Below are 20,541 nucleotides of genomic sequence, written 5' to 3'. Positions count from 1 at the left end.
AGTAGTGGCTTACTTGAGACTGAATGAACTTATCTGTTTCACCTGATGATCTCTTTGGCCTCAGGTTTACAGTTCTTTCTCTCTTTTTTTGCCTTTACTCCAGAAACTTTTCCACCCCACTGCTGATCTGGGTTGTTTTAGGGGATGTACTGCATCAGAAGTTGTCTGCCAGGTAAGCGACGACCACCCTCTGAAGAGTAAATCCCAGCGGTGCCTCCAAATGTAATGCCTCTGAAAAGAGGGAGAAGAAAACTCATAAAGATGCTGAAGTTTCCCCACTGCGAACTTTATGTGTAATGATTTTCATAACAATTGACAATAAACTTTACAAAACATCAATTGTCTTTTTCTTTTACACATTTTTACATAAACTGTCAATCAAATACAGTTTTAGTTATTTATAATCAATGATGCATGAATTAATACAGCTTTTTAGAATATCTGATACAGACAATTCAAAATAACATGTACTCTTCAAATAACTCTCATCTGAACATACATTAATATCTTAAACTGTAATTCACTTTTCACATTCTTCAATATATTTACATTTTTCTAAGTAAATTAATCAGTCAGTACTAAATTAACAGAAATAAACATTAAATGTAATACATAAAAATACACTAAACTCTCAATATATAGCCTCGTGTTGTTATCTGGGCCTTACGCCATTTCACGCCTGGGCTCATGCATCTCTAAACTAGTACCCATTTAAACATTTCCCCAAAACACAATCAGTATCATCTTAGCATTTATATACTTTTAAACTTTGTTTTAACATCATATTATTCGATTGTAACATTTTATTCCTTGAGTTAATACCTGAAAAGAGGGAGAAGAAAACTCATAAAGATGGTGAAGTTTCCCCACTGCGAACTTTATGTGTAATGAAGAAACCCCGCGAGTTCTCTCCCAGTGAAGTGAATCAGGCAAAAGCAATCGATCGCCCCCTGCGATCGAGCAGGCAAAAGTAATCGATCGAACCCTTATTGTACCCAACACATAAATCTAATAGGACATAGATTAACTAAAATAACAAACAAATAACATCGTTACATTTTATAAACAGTTATAAACTTAAACAGTTACGCTTCACAGAATGATGACTTGTAAACAGAAACAGTTACGCTTCACAGAATGATGACTTGTAAACAGATACTTCACAGAATAAAGACTTAATAATTTGAATGTAACACATATTTCAAAAGATAACGGTATATGAGTTATAAACATATTCACACCATATGTAATGTAATGTATTTTCACTGTTTCACAGATTAATTAAACCTTAGATGAATTAATATTTCTATGTAAATACAGATTTCAATTCTTTTATATTTCTAAATTCTTTTATATTTCTATGTAAATACACATTTCAATTCTTTTATATTTCTCTGTATATACATATGATTTATAACCATTTCTTTGTAAATACATATTTCAATCTACCACACACTGCATGAGGCTGAAAAGGGATACAAAACAATCTCAAAATTTTTAGACATCCATAAGTTAGACAAATTGTGGAGACAGTTTAATACTGTAGCTACCCTTCCTAGAGGTGGGCGCCCAAGCCAAGATGACTCCTAAAGCACAGCGGCAGAATACTCAATGAAGTAAAGAAGAACTCACGAGTAACAGCTAAAGGCTTGAAGACATCATTGAAACTGACACACATCTCTGTTCATGAGTCCACCATATGCACGTCTTTGAACAGGCACAGTGTCTATGGCAGAACAGCACGGAGGAAGCCGCAGCTCTCCTGAAAAACATTGAGCTGTGAACCTGAAGTTTGCAAAAAAGCACCTTGGCAAACCCCAGTGCTACTGGGAAAACATTTTATGGACTGATGAAACAAAAGTTGAATTGTTCGGGAAGATTATTATGGCACCAAAATGGCACAGCTTACCAACATCAAAACATCATCCCAACAGTAAAGTACTGCCTCAGGGCCTGGACCACTTGCCATCATCAAGGGGAAAATTATTTCTCAAGTTTAACAAAATATCCTACAGGATAATGTCAGGGTGGCTGTCTGCCAGTTGAAGCTCGGTAGAAGTTGGTTGATGCAACAAGACAATGACCTTAAGCATCAAAGTCAATCCACCACAGACTGGCTTAAGAAAAACAAAATGTGCCATTTGAAGTGGCCAGACCTTAACCTCATAGAAATTACCTCAAGAGAGCGGTTCACACCAGACTTGTTAAAGTTGAAGCGGTTTTGTAAAGGGGAATGGGCAAAATCTCCTTTTGAACTATGTGCAGGTCTTATTCAGAACTATTGAAAGTGCTTGCTTGCTTGAAGTAATTGCTGCCAAAGGAGGTTCAATAAGCTATTAAATCCAAGGATTCACGTATATTTCCTCCAGCACTATGAATGTTTAATGGGTGTTTTCAAAAAAGACACAAGAAACTTAGCCTGGCTAACACCAGACCAGTCTCATAGAGAATGAGATGTGGTCTGGGAACCACATTCTCATTTTCTCTTATTTGAGGCGTGGTTTAAGAATGCCCAGAGCCGTTTATTGGGCGCTACGAATGTCTATCAAATGCGTCTGTACGTAACTCATAGCCAATCGTTTCAATTATACCAGATGACGTAGAGCAACATAAAATCAAGACTCAACAACTTTTATCGGGTACGTGTGCCATGCAACCAAACTAGTAGCTGTATATTGATGTTGAAAAGCAACACAACTTAGTGGCACTGTGACAACCACAGAAGATAGAAATAAACGTATAAACTCATATAGCCTAAGTTAAATTGAGTTTGTTGACGACGATGCCTAGCAGGTTGGTCCTATAAAACTCTGAGGCTATTATATCTTGCCATATCCAAACATCCTTCTTGAATATAAAATTGTTTAATACCAAAAGTTGCTATTTTTTTTAAATAAACTTGCGGTCGAAACTACTTAGAACACTATCTGGGTGATTCTCACAAAAACTTGGTTTTAAAAATGTCAAGCATGAAAATGTAAAAATTGCTTAAATATACTTTTTTTCCCACCAGACATTGAAAAACAAAGTCTGGAGTAAATGGGAACATTAATTTAAAAACTTTTACTTATCATTTAACACTTTTTGTAACATCATTTAAAAAAATAGTCCTAAAAAATCTCTTTACCGCAACAGTCAGAAAACATCAACACTGACATATTTTCAAAATTACATGACAAACCTGAAAGAACATAATTTGGAGATTCTGCACATGCATTTAAAATCAAAGTATTATAATTAAATTAACATTTAATAAGCATCTGTTGCGGTAATGATAATCAAAATGTCGTGTAAGCATTCTGACAAGACAATATTTCAAATTAACTGTAAAAAAATGATCTTACCTGGTAGCCATCTTGAAGTAACTGGTCCATGTGCTTGGTCACTCAAAATCAAACTTTAATAAAATTCTGTATGTGTGCTTAAACTGTTCTCAAAAAGTGTTGCGGAGGATGAGAAAATCAGGCATGGACACATAATTTTCCTAATTTTTCTTCATTATTATTATATATGAATATTCAGTAAATATTTTTTCTGTCATCTAAAGTAGTCTAGCAAAACATCCATTTATTTTTTTCTTAATATTTTTGTGTTCATTTGATTAAATTACAACATAACGCATGTTCAAACACAGCCGGACACATTGCGGTAATGAGAATTTCAGCAGAAAATGAGATAAAATTTCCATTACAAATTCTTATGTTGAAATCACACATTGTGCAAGGTAGAACACAGTATTGTGTTAATTCTGATGCTTTTTAATGTTACTATATTACACATTTTAAAGCTAAAATCATTAGTGCCGTGGTGTTTTATTGGTTTCGTGAGAATCACCCATCTAAGGCTGCATCGAAAAGTAACTTCTTGTCTACTGCCCTGTTGGATTAACAGAACTGCTTCGCATAAACGTCGTCATCATCTTGCTGCCCCCTACCCATTCTATGATTGGTTCCCTATTTCAGGGGAAAAATTGGGCCATGGTTTCCATGCTAGACTTGCAGCGTGAATACATTTGCGCGCAAGGCAGCATGGGGAAACCCAAGCTACAAGAAACTAGAATTATTTGTGTGTTGTCAGTTTATGCACATTGTGTTTGTTTATTGTTGTAACCTAGAATCACATTTTATGCCAAATCACTGTAGAAAACCAGTTCATTCCTAGGGGTTCACATACTTTTTCTTGCCACTGTATGTGTGTATATATTCATGTAAAAAGCAGAAATCACAAATGACCTCTAATATTAAATTTTTTGTAATAAATGGAGACTTTCGACAAGCCTTTATTTTTTAGGTTTTTCTATTTTTTTCTCTTTTTTTGATGATTTTTTTTTCATATAACCTCACATTCCTTATCAAATTGTCTTTGCATATGCACATTTTTTGCATAGCTCATAGGCAATAAATAGCAGAATAAGGGGTGAATTCTTAGAAGGGTTATTAAGTGAAATGTTTAATAGTGCAGTTATAACAACACAACATTAAAAATCGTTTCTTGCTTGTGTGCTATTTTCCAAAACTCTGCAGTCGTAAGATAGCTTTGTGCGAGAAAAATAAATTGTTAATGAGTGGTTGTTATTAATTTATAAAACGCTAGTTCCAGTCCTTGATTCTGATTGGTCAATAGCTGTGTTTCATTTACGATAACACCCAGTGTTGGGTCAAAAAAGGGACGAGCCCAACAACGCAGTATTTTGTGTTAAAACAACTCAGCAAGGGTTAAATTACTCGGGCTCATCCCTTTTTGACCCAATGCTGGGTTGAAAATAAGAGTTTACTCAAGGCTAGTGCTGTATTGTGAATAAGTCTCGGCTGAAGAAGTTGCAACAATGCTCTTCAGGCGTAACTTAATCCACAATACAGCACAGCCTCTCGTAGGCTACTAACTTTAAACATTGCTTTCTTAAAACAATCTTCCCTCCTGCTACTATTCTTTAACAACTTAACTTCTGTACTGTGTGACTTTATACAAATAAAAATGTGGCGTCTGTATATTTTTTCTCACAATTTCACAGAACAAACTTATGTCTTCAGTAATTTCAGCAAACCGGCTTGTGCCTCAACCAATTACAGGTGATCTCTGCTCATTTACTTTGGCATTTTGGGAAGTGCGTACTTATGTGTGTAGAGTGGTTTGCGTTTGGCTTACCAAGATCGTTGGTGTCTATTAAAGAATGCTTTTAGGCTCGCAGCCAGTACAGGTCCCAGATCAGCTGAACACTAACGACGCTCAATATCACATCAAGCTACATGCTGTTCTGCAATCAAGTTTTGGGGGACCCAGCAGAGCAAACCACATTACAGAATTATACAAACCACAGTTAAAGTTCACCACTGCTGTTTAGTAATACAGAAACTGAATCACTTTTTTACACACACTTACGAGCAATGTTGGTTTAACAATTGGGACACAAGTATAAATGACTAACCTTATTATAATGCATACCTCAATGGGTAACGCATTTATCATAGGTTAGATCTCAGTAAGTCGCATTGGATCTGCCAAATGCATAAATGTAAATCAATACCAAAGACTTGAGTGGGTCTTTTGACTTGAGCCACCAAAAAGGTTCCTAGGAACCACCCAGAACATAGCAACAAGCAATGCCACACCTACAGCATCAACACTTGCATAGCTGCATTAAATTAACATTGTCTATAGACGGTTTCAGCAGTAACAACATAAGCAACCAGCGTTCGTGGTCAACACGTAACTTCCTGTAATCTCCACTACTTTAAACGTAGTTTATTTATATAACAAGCAAAATAAACAACACGTAGATTATCTAGGAAACAAAAACTTTTTGTTATTTTCAACGAGTTATTTGTTTAAGAGTTCAGTTTAGCAACTAGTCAGACCGTTAAAAAAACTTAAACGGAAGTAAAATTCGGACCAGATGCGTATCGCGTCACCTCATGTGCGTCTGATAAAACCGTCTACAATTGACAAATTATCAGGGCAGATAATATATCAATATATCTATTAACATTGACAAGTGTGTTCAGTAGAGAGCTCACCAATTTTATGTTCCCAATGCAATGGTTTACCAATTAAACCTCAAGAACATTACAAAAGTACAAGATTAAGTCTTAAAAACGGTCACTCAGTGAGATGAATATTAAAGCAAACCGCAGTCCATTCCTCCCTGCTGAAGAGTCAATTTCTCACCTCCAGCATGAAGGACAAAAGCTGCAATTCCCAGCAGATCACACAAACACAACGACTCACAGTCAGTGTCTCACAGTCAGCTAGGGCTGCACAATTAATTGAAAACGGGATTACAATTATGGTTGAAACGATGACATCATTTTATGTAAATCCTCAACTGTCCATTTGTGCTCATTTCTGTGCATTTCGGTGGTATGTTTGGGCACCAAATACAGTTGTGAATCAGAGATTTTAAAATTGATAACTTGACGTGTCCTTTAGCTATTCGTTTATTTTATTTTTTTACTAAGAACATAACTCCCATAATAATTTGTTATTTATTATATTATTTAGGTTTGGATGTATGTACCATGCAGCTGCTTCACAAAAGTGCAGGAAAAACATTAATGCATTGTAAACTGTAAACGCAACACTTTATACATAGACACGCATAACTTTGTGTCTATTATTAACTTATTTAACCTCCTACGACTAGAGCTTTGGTTTGGCTTGCATTTTAGATTTCTTCCAGCTATTTGGGGTTAGGAAGAACCAATAAATATAATAACTAAATATTTTTCTTTGAACATGAAGCTGTATAATTATCCATGTTTGTGTAAAACATGTTCCAGTTACACAGAATTAAGTATTATGGTGCAAACAACAAAACAATGTGAGAGAGGTCTCATTTATAAAACTGTGCAAGTCTATGTACGCACCAAAGCCAAAAATTGCATATGCCAAAAAAATATTAAGACTTATAAAGCCTTTCCTTTATAAATCACAGATCACCTGCAAGTATCCGTACATGAATCATCCTCACATCCCACCCTGCAAGCCCACTCTCCCATCAAGTTCGTTTTTTTTATAGGTCACAACCTTAGCGTGGGAACTGCTTAATAAATGAGACCCCAGGTCTTAGTAGGTTAAGCATTCTGTTTACTTTTTATATCAAAAAAGTCTCCCCTCATCAGAAAAAAATCTCACAGGTGAAAATGTTATGCTAATTCAACCACATACAAACGCCTCAGGTAATTATACTGTAAATAAAAAACAACACAGACGTGCGTGGTCACAGGAAGCGGACTCATGTCTGAATGAAACAGCTTTACGTCACATTACGAAATCGCAACTTCTAAAGAACTTCTTGTAAAACAAGGCCCTGACAGGAAACTATGAGACGACTTCCTTGTGTTTATAAAAGGCACAGAGTAAAAATAATAATAAAAAGAAAACTAAACGTGTCTGTTAGATTCTTTTTTATACATACCTAAACTCAAACATACACATATTTCCAAGCACACAAGGGGTCATATTATGAGATATTTTTAAGATTTAAAATAAATCTTTGGTGTCACCAGAGTGTGTTTGTGAAGTTTAAGCTCAAAATACCACACAGATAATTATTTATAACATGTTAAAATCGCAAATTTGTAGGCCTGAGCAAAAGTGTGTCGTTTTTGGGTGTGTCATTTAAAATGCAAATGAACTGATGAAATGCAAACACTGATCACAATGATGGTGGTTTGTTGTAATTGAAACTCAATTGTGCTGTCAATTCCTTCTTTTCTCCCTCTTTCTCTCTGTATTAAATGGCAGTGCTGTGGTTGGATAGTGCAGATAAAGGAGGCGGTATTATTGTAATTCGCCTTGCTACCTACCTCACAAAACAGGCGAAATCTGAACGACCTAATTTTTCACACGCTTGCAGAAAATGGCTTACTCAAATTAAGTGACTGGGTTGATGTTTATCATATTTTCTAGGTTGATAGAAGCACTGGGGACCCAATTATAGCACTTAAACATAGAAAAAGTCTAATTTTCACACTATGACCCCTTTAGGAAACCTGCATTGAATTATAAATAAGATGCATCCTCAAAAGAACACTTGGGGGCACTATAGGGGCGAATTTAAATTAGTCATTGCATCTGGTCAATTTCTAGACATTTATTTTATTATTTGTAGGCCTATATGAGTCAACATGTTTTTAGTTTTAAAGGCAAAATGTAAAAACCAAAGAGAAAGAGTGTTAGCAGTGCAAAATAAAGCACAGGCAACTATTAAAAAAAGGAAGTTCTCCTCTTATTGAGGCTTTCTGAGTTCACTCTGAAAAGACGCAACATTTGTTACCAGGAAGAAATCACGTTTATAAAGTATCACAAGGAAGTTGACTAGATGACCAGTCAGGCAAAACTCCCTAAATACATATGGATGAGTCAAATGCCCTTCCAAAAAACATCACTTTGACTAATCAGCCAAAGAAATCTACTGCAAAAACAAGAAGGTCTAAATCAGCGCCGGTCAATATATCTAAACCTCTATATATAAAAAGTTTGTTTCCACTGCATTTCTTAACATTAACCTATTTATTGTTAGTGTGGTTTATGATGAAAACAACTTATATCTGGATTAAGAAAAATAAACAATACATTCGATTTCATTGCTAAAACGGATTTTGCTTTAAGAATGTTTTGCCTATTTATTGAAAAAGAAAATAAAACAAGATTCCGTGTGGAAAACCGAACTAGAAGCCACAGAAGATGAAAGTTTAATACAGTGATATCGAAAAAGGGAAATGAGCAGCTAAACAAGACATGTGCTCAAGAGCGCGTGACCTTCCCACATTATCTACTGGATTGAATCACAGACTTAAATTTTCTCCTCCAGAGGCGTAACGTCGGCAACTAAATGAAATAGATTGGTTATAAATTTCTAGATGGCAACATCTTTGCAATTACTTTTTTGAACATGGTACAATATTGCTGAACATCCCTTTGATGGAATAGTTTGAATGGTTTATTTCTCTTTACAGTTTTATGTTATTAGTATGTGGTGGTGATTTTTATCTATAAGAAAAAAATATTAAAAAAGAAACAAAAGAGTAAACATGCAAAATGTAGTTAAACATATGTAAACTTTGAAAAATAGGGGAACCCCGATTTCAGTCAAGCATGAAGTGCAAACTTTCACACACTTGTTTCTAAGAAAGGGCAGCTGTTCTGTAAATGAATGTGACATTCATAACAAAACATCAGGGGTCTACATGAAAATCAAGTTCGATTTTAAATGAGTCTTTAGGGGCTATAGTGCTAACAGTAGCTTACAAGCAACAAATCTATATTTTACGCAAACATAATTGAGGACCTCAGATGCAAAAGCTGCTAAACGCCACCTCTGTCAAAAATTAGATGAGATATGTTCTCGTACATAATACTTTAGTTTCAAATCCGCTTAACCCTGACCATTCAGAAATACCGTTTTTGTTGGCAGAATACATTAAAGGTGCAGTGTGTAAATTTTAGTGGCATCTAGTGGTGAGGTTGCAAATTGCAACCAACGTTTAAGCCGAAAGTATACTAGGGACGTCCGTGTATGCGCGCCGTCCGCATGACGTCATTTTTGTCATCAGGAGGGTCCTCGGCCGGCCGCGCGGACCGTTCGCGTGCAGCCCAAAATTTGAGACCGCGCGGACAGTGCGCGTACGACAGCGCAATGAGTGAAAATATTTAGACAGGACACTCCACTACAAACAATTATACAAAGGAAATAGACAGTATTTGCACACATACTATCGTTTTTCTTCTTTAATTTTTATTTCTTGCAAGAACAGAAAGCTGTGGAGCATGTTTGTTACCATATTGTTTGATTCCTGTTCTTTGTTGTCTTGTTGTTTGTTCGTAACTGTGTTTGCAATGCTGGATCAGTTTCTTTTCTTCACCTATCCTAATGTTTTAATGTACTGTAAATGTCTCCAAATCAGTGCTGCACTAGAGTAATAATTTGAATAAGAAATCATTTGGATTGCGTATAGTGTCGAACGCGACCATTCGCGTGTAGCCGCGGGGAGTATACTCGGAAAGCTGCGCGGATGTGTGCGCGCGTGAGCCGGACGCGGACGCGGAAAAAAAGTATACCCGGGCCTTTAGTCCACTGCTCACCCCTTGCATTTGAAACACAGAGAAGCTACGCTAGCCACCACCGGACAAACATGTCATCGTCGAAGACAACCTAGTAAAAAAAATTGTCCGTTAAGGGCTTCTGTAGAAAAATGGCGGCTTCCATAAGGGGACCCTCGGTGTATGTAGATAAAAAGGTCTCGTTCTAAGGTAATAAACACATAACGGTTCATTAAAAAAAGGTCTTTATACACCCCTGATAATATAGTTTTTTATATTATTTTGCATTTCTTTCAAGAGATCCTTCTAAAAATTACACACTGCACCTTTAAAAGTCTAATAAAAATGCCAACTTACAAGAAAACATGTCAAATGCGTCTAGAGCTCTTTTTACAATTGTAACGCCAAACACTAAAGCCCAATTTATACTTTTGCATCGAGTGTACAGCGTAGCCCACTGTGCCTGACAAGCACCTCCCCAAAAAGTTGCTGTCTATTTCCGAGCTATCACTCCTGTGCATGTGCATCAAACTTTGCAATTTACAAATAACTGGATTTGCTTTACATTCTCTGCTCCACCTGCACCGCACCTGCAATTAGAGAAATGAGCAGTAAAAGAAATCTGCCCAGTGCCGCTTACAATGCCAGACCAGCACCATCAATCCCACAATCCAATTTAAGTGGCACCTGGCATCCTTGAAAATTTTATGAAACCCATTCCAACCATGCCCTTGAAAAGTAGACATTTATAAGACATCTGAAAGCAATTCATGTCTACAAGCAGTTCTTTAAAAAAAGGATTTGTGTGCAAAGTATCCTATCTTAGCCAATCATGTCATTACTACCATTCACAATAACAGGTGAATTCTGAACAGTGATCTTATCTATGCCCGCGATGGGTAAACCCCTTGAAGTGTCGCTCGTAGGGCACTTCTGTCTCAAAATGTTGCTGTTTTTAACACATTTGGCGAAGGAAGTATTTGGGATGACCATTCTGTGGTGTCTCTTTTCCCACAGTGGTCTGTAGAGACATCGAAAAGCACCCATGTAGATGTGAAATCTCTGCATTTACTTGCATGAAGAATAAATACATACTGTTACTAGATAACATTTTAGAGCTTACTCCATACAGTATCACACATTTATGCAAGATACATTTTATTCTTGGAACTCAGATTTTGTGAAATAATCTGATATACTTTAATGCAGCCTAAAGGGATAGTTCATCCAAAAATCATTATCATTTACTCTGTATGAGTTTCTTATGTTGAACACAAAAGGAGATACAGTATGTGACCCGTGCTGGCAAAATGAGTCTGAATGCACACCCTCTAATTTTAATTTAGTTGTTGAGGTTTTTATAAAAATAGGTACATTAAACCCTCTTAATGCTCTAAATCAGGGATAGGCAACGTTGGTCCTGGAGTGCCGATGTCCTGCAGATTTTAGCTCCAACCTTGATAAAACCTTGCCTACCTGTAGTTTTCAGGTGACTCTTTTGACCTTGATTAGCTATTTCAGGTGTGCTTGATTAGAGCCGGAGCTAAACTCTGCAGGACATCGCCATTCCTGGACCAAAGTTGCCTACCCCTGCTCTAAATAGTCATTAAACATCTAAAATGATCTTTATTTGTAGGTTTTCTGAGAGGTGCACTGTCCTAAACGCTTAATCTAATACAAAGATGCATGTACATACGCATGACATTTTGGTGTCAGTTTAAAACATGCAGGAATTAGAAAACAGAGTGCAGGACTTGCTTGATTTTAAAAAACTATTAAGAGAGATAAAGTATGGGACCTGATTGATGTTAAAGGCATTATTGAGAGCAAAAAGACATTAAAAAATAACCTTCTTCGCGTTAACTGACAGAACCAAAACATGCACCCCGATAGACATCTTTACAGAATTACAGTTTTTAAAATATTTGTTTTAAAAATAATTCACACAAGTAGGACCTATAATCTGTTATGTCTTAAAGGGACACTCCACTTTATTGAAAATAGGCTCATTTTCCAGCTCCCCTAAAGTTAAACATTTGATTTTTACCGTTTTGGAATCCATTCATCTGATCTCCGGGCTGATTGACATTACCCGAAAATAGTCCCCTTGGTTACTCTCAGTAACGGGGACTATTTTCAGGTGCTGCCTAATATCATTGCCGCTGCTGCAACCATGTTATGGCAGCAAAGTCCTTCATTGTTACCCAGAATGAGAGTATAGTTCCTAGCCATATCTGCCTAGAAATCACAGCTTTTAATTTTCTGTCAGTCTTAGTACATGATGTAACTACAGAAGAGTTTTAAATAAGAAAAATATCGAAACTCTTTGGTTATCTTTTAGCGCAATGCTAATGGTCTAATCAGATTCAATAGATTATGCTAAGCTATGCTAAAAGTGCTAGCGCCAGACCTGGAGATCAGCTGAATGGATTCAAATCAAATGTTTCACTTATAGAGCATTTTTTATTGGCCCTTTAAGTTGTGGTTAACTTAATGTTTGGTTAACTGTTGGGAAAAAATATCTGATGTGTAACATTATATTAGATCCTTGCATTACAGTAGATCTTAAAAGGGATAGTTCACCCAAAAATGAAAATTCTGTCATCATTTTCTCATCCACATTTTATTCTAAACCTGTATGAATTTCGTTTTTTCTGATGAATACAAAGTGAATGGTTACAATCAGCTGTGTGCTCACCAATATTTTTCAAAATATCTTCTTTTGTGTTTATCAGAAATTAGAAACTCATACAGGTTTGCAATCACATGAGTTAGAGTAAATGATCCCTTTAAGCTGTCTGCCTTAAAGGGGACATATTATGAAAATCTGACTTTTTCATGTTTAAGTGCTATAATTGGGTCCCCAGTGCTTCTATCAACCTAGAAAAAGTGAAAGAGATCAACCCAGTAACTTAGTTTTGGTAAATCTTTCTCTGCAAGCATGTGAAAAAATAGGTCATTGTAATTTGGCTCCTTTGTGATGTCAGAATAGGATAATACTGCCCCCTTTATCTGCACTATCCAACCACGGCACTGCCATTTAGTGCAGAGAGAAAGAGAGAGAGAGAGAAAATAATTCACAACACAACTGAGTTTAAATTGCAACAAACCACCATCATTGTGATCAGTGTTTGCATAGAGACAGAGCGCAGCGCGTCACAACCTGAAAACCACGCCCACCGGGGGGGGAAAGCAATCCAACAGTCTCCATTGACTTTGTATTGCAAAAGGCCGCCTCCTTGTCATTTCTGGCTTATAACAAAAAACTGAATAATGCCTAAAAGCTGCTTTGGGACAATATGTACAGCTAACAAGCCAAAGAACACAGAAATAAGTTTTTATAAGCTGTCGAGCCGTAAAACCCAGTCTTTAAGGAGAATAAAGTGGATCGCCGATTACGTTTCCCCCTATTGGACGCAGTTTTACTAATAGGAGTACTATGAAAAGTTGCCTGTTTCCATTTCTGTGTCTAAACGCTCGTTTTTTGAAGTCGACAGCTTATAAAAAATTATTTATTTATTTTTTTGGCGTGTTAGATGTACACCTTGTCACACAGCAGCTTTTAGGTATTATTCTGTTTTTAAGTTTAATCTGTAAATAAGTTTTTATAAGCTGTCGACCCCAAAAAACAAGCGTTTAAAGACACAAAAATGGACACAGGCAACTTTTCATAGTACTTCTATTAGTAGAACTGCGTCCACTAGGGGGAAACGTAGTCGGCGATCCACTTTATTCTCCTTAAAGGCTGGGTTTTACGGCTCGACAGCTTATAAAAACTTATTTCTGGGTTCTTTGGCTTGTTAGCTGTACATATTGTCACACAGCAGCTTTTAGGCATTATTCAGTTTTTTGTTATAAGCCAGAAATGACAAGGAGGCGGCTTCTCGCAATACAAACTCAATGGAGACGGTTGGATTGATTTCCCCCCCGGTGGGCGTGGTTTTCAAATTTGCATAACGGCGCTCTGTCTCTATTTCATCAGCTCATTTGCATTTTAAATGACACACCCAAGAACGGCACACTTTTGCTCAAGCCTACAAAGTGGAAATTTTAACATGCTGTAATTAATTATCTGTGTGGAATTTTGAGCTAGAACTTCAATTACGCACTCTGGGGACACCAAAAATTTAGTTTCATCTTATAAGAAATCTCATAATATGTCCCCTTTAATGTCAATCAAACAATAAAATAAAGAAAAAAGTAAAACATATATTTTTCCAATAGTATTGTTTTTGACTTTGTGTTTGCCAAATCTTTTACACTCTTAGGGGCCAGTCACACCAAAAGCGCTTAATTAAACGCTTGCAAACGCAAGGCGCGACGCACTGCCTTTTTAAAAAAAAGAGCAGTGCGCGCGGGTTTTCATATTGCTAAGCCACCACCGAGTCAGCTGTCTTGTCAATCAAATATTGAAGCGTGAACGCTCTTTTGCTGTTAACTGTCATAATAGCAGAAACTTTAAAAAGAGGACGCTTGCTTTGACCTTGTTTGAGGGTGAGAGGTGCCCAAACAAGCAGGAGAGAGTGAGCGAGTGGTGTCCGGTTCTTCAAAGCAACTGTTAACTTCCCTCCCCACAACGTAAGGCCCGCCTCTCCCCTCATTCGATTGGACAATGGAAAGACAAGAATGACGTCGGGCGCTTCTCCGCTCTCAGCGCTCCTTCAAAAACGCGTGCGCGGCAGGCGGCAAAAAACCGCAAGGCGCGCGCATAAACAGCGCGCAAACGCGCCCTGCCCATAGAATATCATTCAAAAAAGGCGCCTGCAACTGCCATAAACGCTTTTGGTGTGACTGGCCCCTAAGAAAGGATAAGTTTATTTTTTACACATCTTTATGCGTTAAGCTTTTAACACAATATGTGTAATTTTAACACATTATGTGTTTGATTTTGTGTTAAACTATAACACAAGTTGTGTTAAAAGTAATAACAATAATAACACAGAGATGGGTGGATTCTGGGACAACGCATTTAGTGTGTTGTCCCAGAATCAACACTAATGTGTTGTTTTTAACACATTCAGGCCTCAACGCAAATAATTTTTTATACTGTCCGGGTCGGGCCAGTGGTTCAGGTTTTCACTTGCCCTGACACAATTTTCACTAGCCCCACTAAAAAAATTCAGTGTTTGTCACATATTTAAAAATAATAATTCAAAAGTAAAATATAATTGTATACATATACAACAGACATGTTTCAACGAAAAAAGGCTCCCAACCCGTAAACTGACAGCAAACTGTGCAAAACATTGCATAAATTCTTTCTCCGTGTTTTATGTAAATGTCTGCTTCCAAGATGTTAAATAATTTCGTTTTTGGCCGGTGGCCCCAACATCTTAATGTCTCTTTGCTCTACCAGCTAAAGTGACAGTTCTCGCCATGAATATATATTCATAGTTGCAGGAATGCTGTGAAGAATAAAAAAAGAAAGAAAAAATGGCTATCGATTTATCAAAATATCATCATTTGTGTTCAACAGAATAAAGAAACTCATACAGGTTTAGAACAACATAAGGAGGAGTAAATGATTTTTGGGTGAACTATCCCTTTAAGTGTGTTGCATGGTTTTAATTGTACTTCAATACCTCCTGTATAGCGTAGTACACATTTACTGTAGTCTAGGGAGGGGTACACAAGAGATGTTTGTACTTGTGCAAGGTGTTAGAACCCCACCTCAAAAAACAGCAAGTTAACAATAAAGCAAAACAACAAAAACACCAAAAATTAAGTTACAAAGATCCTCTTCACGACACAATAGAAAAGAAAATGCAAAACAAATTCTAATAATTCTTTTAACATATTTTAACATGATCTTTCGCTTCTGTTTGTGTACGCTCACCCGAACCTTAATCTTCACACAATCTATCTTTATCTTATCCTGTTTTCTTCTCTTCTTCTTTCACCTATATTCGTTTTAACACGTGGTTGGGCAGACTGACACGCTACTCAGCATCACAAGCACGCCAAGAATATAAATAAAATGACCATCATTGTTCCAGTAATTATAATAAAATTATATTCTTAGAATATAATACAGTATTCATCTTATAGTTGCATAAAGTGCTAGAGTCTATCGTCTTTCATCACAGAGTAAACACAGTCACAGACATACATATACAGTATTGTACACCTAAAATACCAGATCAACATGTCTGTGAGGAAAACTGAAGTACTCAGTGGATAAAAACATGCAAACTCCATGCAGAAATGTCAGATTTAGTTATTTGTACCACATTGCATGGTAATGCATTGTGCGCATGCAGTGGACATTGATGATGGACAGAAAAGATGAATATGGATAACAGAATAAGGTAATCCGTAACTTAAAAACTTGTACTAAAAACAAGGTAATAGTTAATAGGAAATACAAATATATACTGTGAACTAGAAGTGAGAAATGATGACACTTACCAAAGAGTATTTTTGTACTAAACAGTTCTGCTTGGACCATAACAACTGACATTTTTGTTGTAAGTAGGCAATTAATGCCAGCTATTGTGGGTCAACATTGTGGATTGTGCCACGTGGCCTTTTTTGACCATGATTAGGACCCATCAGTGAAAATAAACAACATCGGCATATTTAATTGAATCGATCGCTTTGAATTTCTATAAAAAATGTGAATGCTGCATTCCTGCACAAACTAGCACACGTTACAATCGGAGACAGAGAGTAAAAAAACAAAAACAGACAGAAACTCCCGGCATTCCTGCATTTCTTTGCATTGTAAGTGTTCTCTGTACATTTTGTGAGTGTTCGTTCATATATGTGTTACTGGGTTCATACGTAAATGTGGCTGATTAAGTGTGAACCTGTTTGTAAATGTGTGTGTTTGTGGGTGAGAATACGTAGGTAGAAAAGTGCTCTGGCGTGTATTTCTACAAACGCTGTGACTTTCATTCTCCATATTAAACATTGGTGGTATTTATGCTAACAGGGATGCTGAGAATAACATCATCATTCACATTCAAAGTGCATATTTAACCCCTGCATGGCCAAGCAGGGTTTGCGTGTAAACCTTGCTCCTTTGGCAAGCTGGAACTTAGCAAGAAATGTTTCTGATGACCAAGCAAGTGAATTTTTTTACAAAGTTGAGAAAAATAAACTTCTGCTTTTGAGGTTATCCAATGATGCGCTCTCTATGCACTTCAGTAAAAAGCAAACACCCTCAAAAACATACTACACACAGGGAAGTACATCTGATTGCGACAGATCAAGTTACAGAAAGACAGTCACACAATGGTGTCCATAGAGGAATTAAATGACCACTAGGACACTTTCAACATAAAAAGGTAAGAACTTTTAAAATCCAAGCACACTGAATGAATCTTTTTAGAAATAAATATTAAGTAAGGGATAATGTATAGGCAGAAGATTGTTATCGCAGAAATAAGCCCTGATACTGTGATCAGGACCTGACTCAAACCAGATAGGACTAAAAGGGCTTATTTGCCATAACAACCTGCTGCCTGTATATAATCCTGATTATTAAAAGGCTATTTACTTATAAGTAAGGTAAGGAACATTAAAAATTTGATTCGAAATATTGTATTTGCTAATTTTTAACAAATGCAAACTTTCCGCTAGGAAAACCTGTTTAAGTTCGTTTTTATGATAAGACGAGATGTTCATGTGTCATGTACACACTATTTGGTTGGATCATTTGTAAATATACCTTATTACACGGCACTCTAAAATGCTTGATTCTGATTGGCCAGTCGCGATATTTCAAGGTATGTTATTACAAGACAACAACCACCTGAAACTAATAACACACGGCTGCAAATCATATGACAGATACGGTTTAATATTACACAAAATATAAATATAAATGTAAATATGTCATTATATTTACAAAATTATTCAGCCAAATAGTGTTCTTGACATTTGACCATCTTGTCCTATCTTAAAACCAAAAATAAACGGGTTTTTTCTTGCGGAAGGTCTGCATTTGTTAAAAATAAGCAAATCAAATTTTGTTCCCCACCTTACTTATAAGGTAAATAGCTGGGTTGTTATGTAAGGAATAATTGACGACGGGCCATTGAATTATTAGAAAAATATGCACGGGTGTGCATTATTTTTCAATAATTCAACGACCCGGAGTCAATTATTACGCTTATACTATGGTTACCACACCGCAAGACATCGAAGACATGATATATTTAAAGGAATTCGTTTGCTTTTTGTACTTAAATCGCTATTGTGAGTAGGACTATTTCTTCTGCGTCTCATCTAACAATTTGCTTGCTTGTTCCAAAATGTCATTTTAAAGCTGAAAATGAGCCATTGATAGCATTCTAATGCAGTTATTAATGAAGTTATTAAAAAGAGAGCGACAAGAGAGAGAAAGGAAGAAAGAGAGAGAGAGAGAGAGAGAGAGAGAGAGAGAGAGAGAGAGAGAGAGAGAGAGGGCAAGCGAGAGAGAACGAGAGATTGTGTGAACGAGATTACTCTGGGCGTCTCTAAACAGCGCTGTTTTTGAAAATCGTCTGTCATGTTGTTTTTGTTAGTCCGTTATTACAGTTAACTACGCGAAGTGATATGAAAGCTGCATGGAACTAGGTTCGTCGTGCGTTTCCCAGAAAATAAATGCACACCTCAGAACGTTCACCAGCCAATCAGATTCAAGCTAGGGCTGTTCGATTCCGGATTTTTTGGAATTGATTCTGATTCCAGTTTCTGGAATCGAAAGAATCGATTCCAAGAATCGATTCCTCACTGTTATTTTCGATTCTTTTCATACCAGCACCGTGTCTAACATTGTCGCATCTTACCGTGCCACACGTACACCGGGCGTGAAAAAAAGCGACTGTTGCAAATCCATTTGTCCTTCCTATTAGACGTATTGCAAGTGCTGCTTGGCCATAAATAGAACGAGGCATTTACTTCGAGGATTTGTCACGTCGTGCTTCCTGCGTCAGGTGTGGACAGTAGACACAGTGTAAAGATAGGAATATGTTCACCATATGCGGTAGATTCTATTTAAATACATACATACGCATGTATGCATACACTTATGTATGTGGATAGATAGATTTTTATTTATTTGTGGTACATATATTTCATCCAGTATTATAAAACTATAGCTAAAATCTCTGTTAAATTCTAAAGATCAAACTCCGCCCAGCAACCGATATTAAATATTTCATTGGGTCAGTCATTGCAGATTGTCTACACACGTCTAGATCCATTTATTTAGTCTGAACTTTATTTCTTTACAGGTGACGTGATTGTGTTGACAAAAGAAATTGGCTACAGTCCGCGGTTTGTGTTAAAAAAAATCTTAAAGAGGAATCGATTCCCCTAATGGAATCGATTCCAACCTTTGGAATCGACTCTCAATTCCTAACGACTGGGAATCGAGTAATCGATTCTTTTTGGAATCTATTCCCAGCTCTAATTCAAGCATTCAACGGACCCGTAGTATAAAGCAAAATAAACCCCTTTAGTGTGATACAATACCCTCCGAATAAAAAACTTTATGTTTTGTGTAATATTAAAATGCACCTGTCAAAATTATTTGCAGCATCCGGGTTACTATGTGTTAATTGTTTCAGGCGGTTGTTATCTCAGAATAACATACCTTGGAATGTCACGACTGGCCAATCAGAATCAAGCATTTTAGAGTGTCGCATAATAATCGTAATTAATTAAATTACGGCTCTGTCTAGGGCTACATCAATTCAGGAAAGAGCAAAGAGTATTAGTGCAGAGAATGATTCATAAATTAATAAAAATGGGAAAATGTTAATGATGTAATGTACATTTTGTCCATTAGTTATTAAACTAATTTTAAAATAGACTTTAGCCTGAACATAAACAGAAATATTCTTAAAAGCGCACTTGGCACTTAAGCATTTTCGTTGTTTTATGGGACCGAAATTAAACCGATCATACAATGAGATAAGAAATATATGAGAGAAAAGAAAGCTTTCAATTTGATCGTGTGACTTTAAAGTGGCACTTTCAGTTTCAAAACCCAACATGGTACAGTAGACCTCCAGTGTATATGCAACTGTAAAAGATGTTTTTAATCCTGGTTTCTATTATAAATCAATCTAAATAATACCTAAAGATTTGTGTTGTTATGGCATAAGGTTGGCTTTGGAAACAACACAAAATTAAAATAAAAAATTAAACACTGATTCTTTTCAGTGCACGCATAGTGTAGCTAAATACTGGAAAGATTTGCCACGTTTGTCTCACCATAGGAACGTAATGCGAGTTAAAACCTTTTTTACTTTCTTTTTCCCTCGAGTTCGTTCACCTACACGGACTTTACCGTAACTATAAATAGCAAACCTAACCTACACCGCTCAACTTCTGAATGAAACCTTAAACTGAATAAAAAGTGACACCGACATCAACTTTTAAAACACAAGACGTTTCAAAATACATTTCTTCAAGAACTTCAACTTTAGTTCAGCTTGTACTCTCATTTCTCCCCCAACACCCCTCAGACGCTTTCAAGATGAGGGAAATCCCTTTCCTTACAGTTTC

At 36.5% G+C, this 20,541-nt stretch overlaps 1 protein-coding gene across 1 annotated transcript in view; it reads right to left on the bottom strand.

The window, feature by feature from the left end:
- pvalb6 (parvalbumin 6) overlaps nucleotides 1–20,541 on the bottom strand; it is a 71,587-nt gene that overhangs the window by 50,260 nt on the left and 786 nt on the right. The gene's annotated exons all lie outside the window — the stretch shown is intronic.

Source organism: Misgurnus anguillicaudatus, chromosome 19 (genome assembly GCF_027580225.2).
Source record: "Misgurnus anguillicaudatus chromosome 19, ASM2758022v2, whole genome shotgun sequence".
Taxonomy (NCBI): Eukaryota; Metazoa; Chordata; class Actinopteri; order Cypriniformes; family Cobitidae; genus Misgurnus; species Misgurnus anguillicaudatus.
The sequence above is the reverse complement of the archived record's forward strand: the minus strand, read 5'-3'. Positions and strand labels throughout refer to the sequence as shown.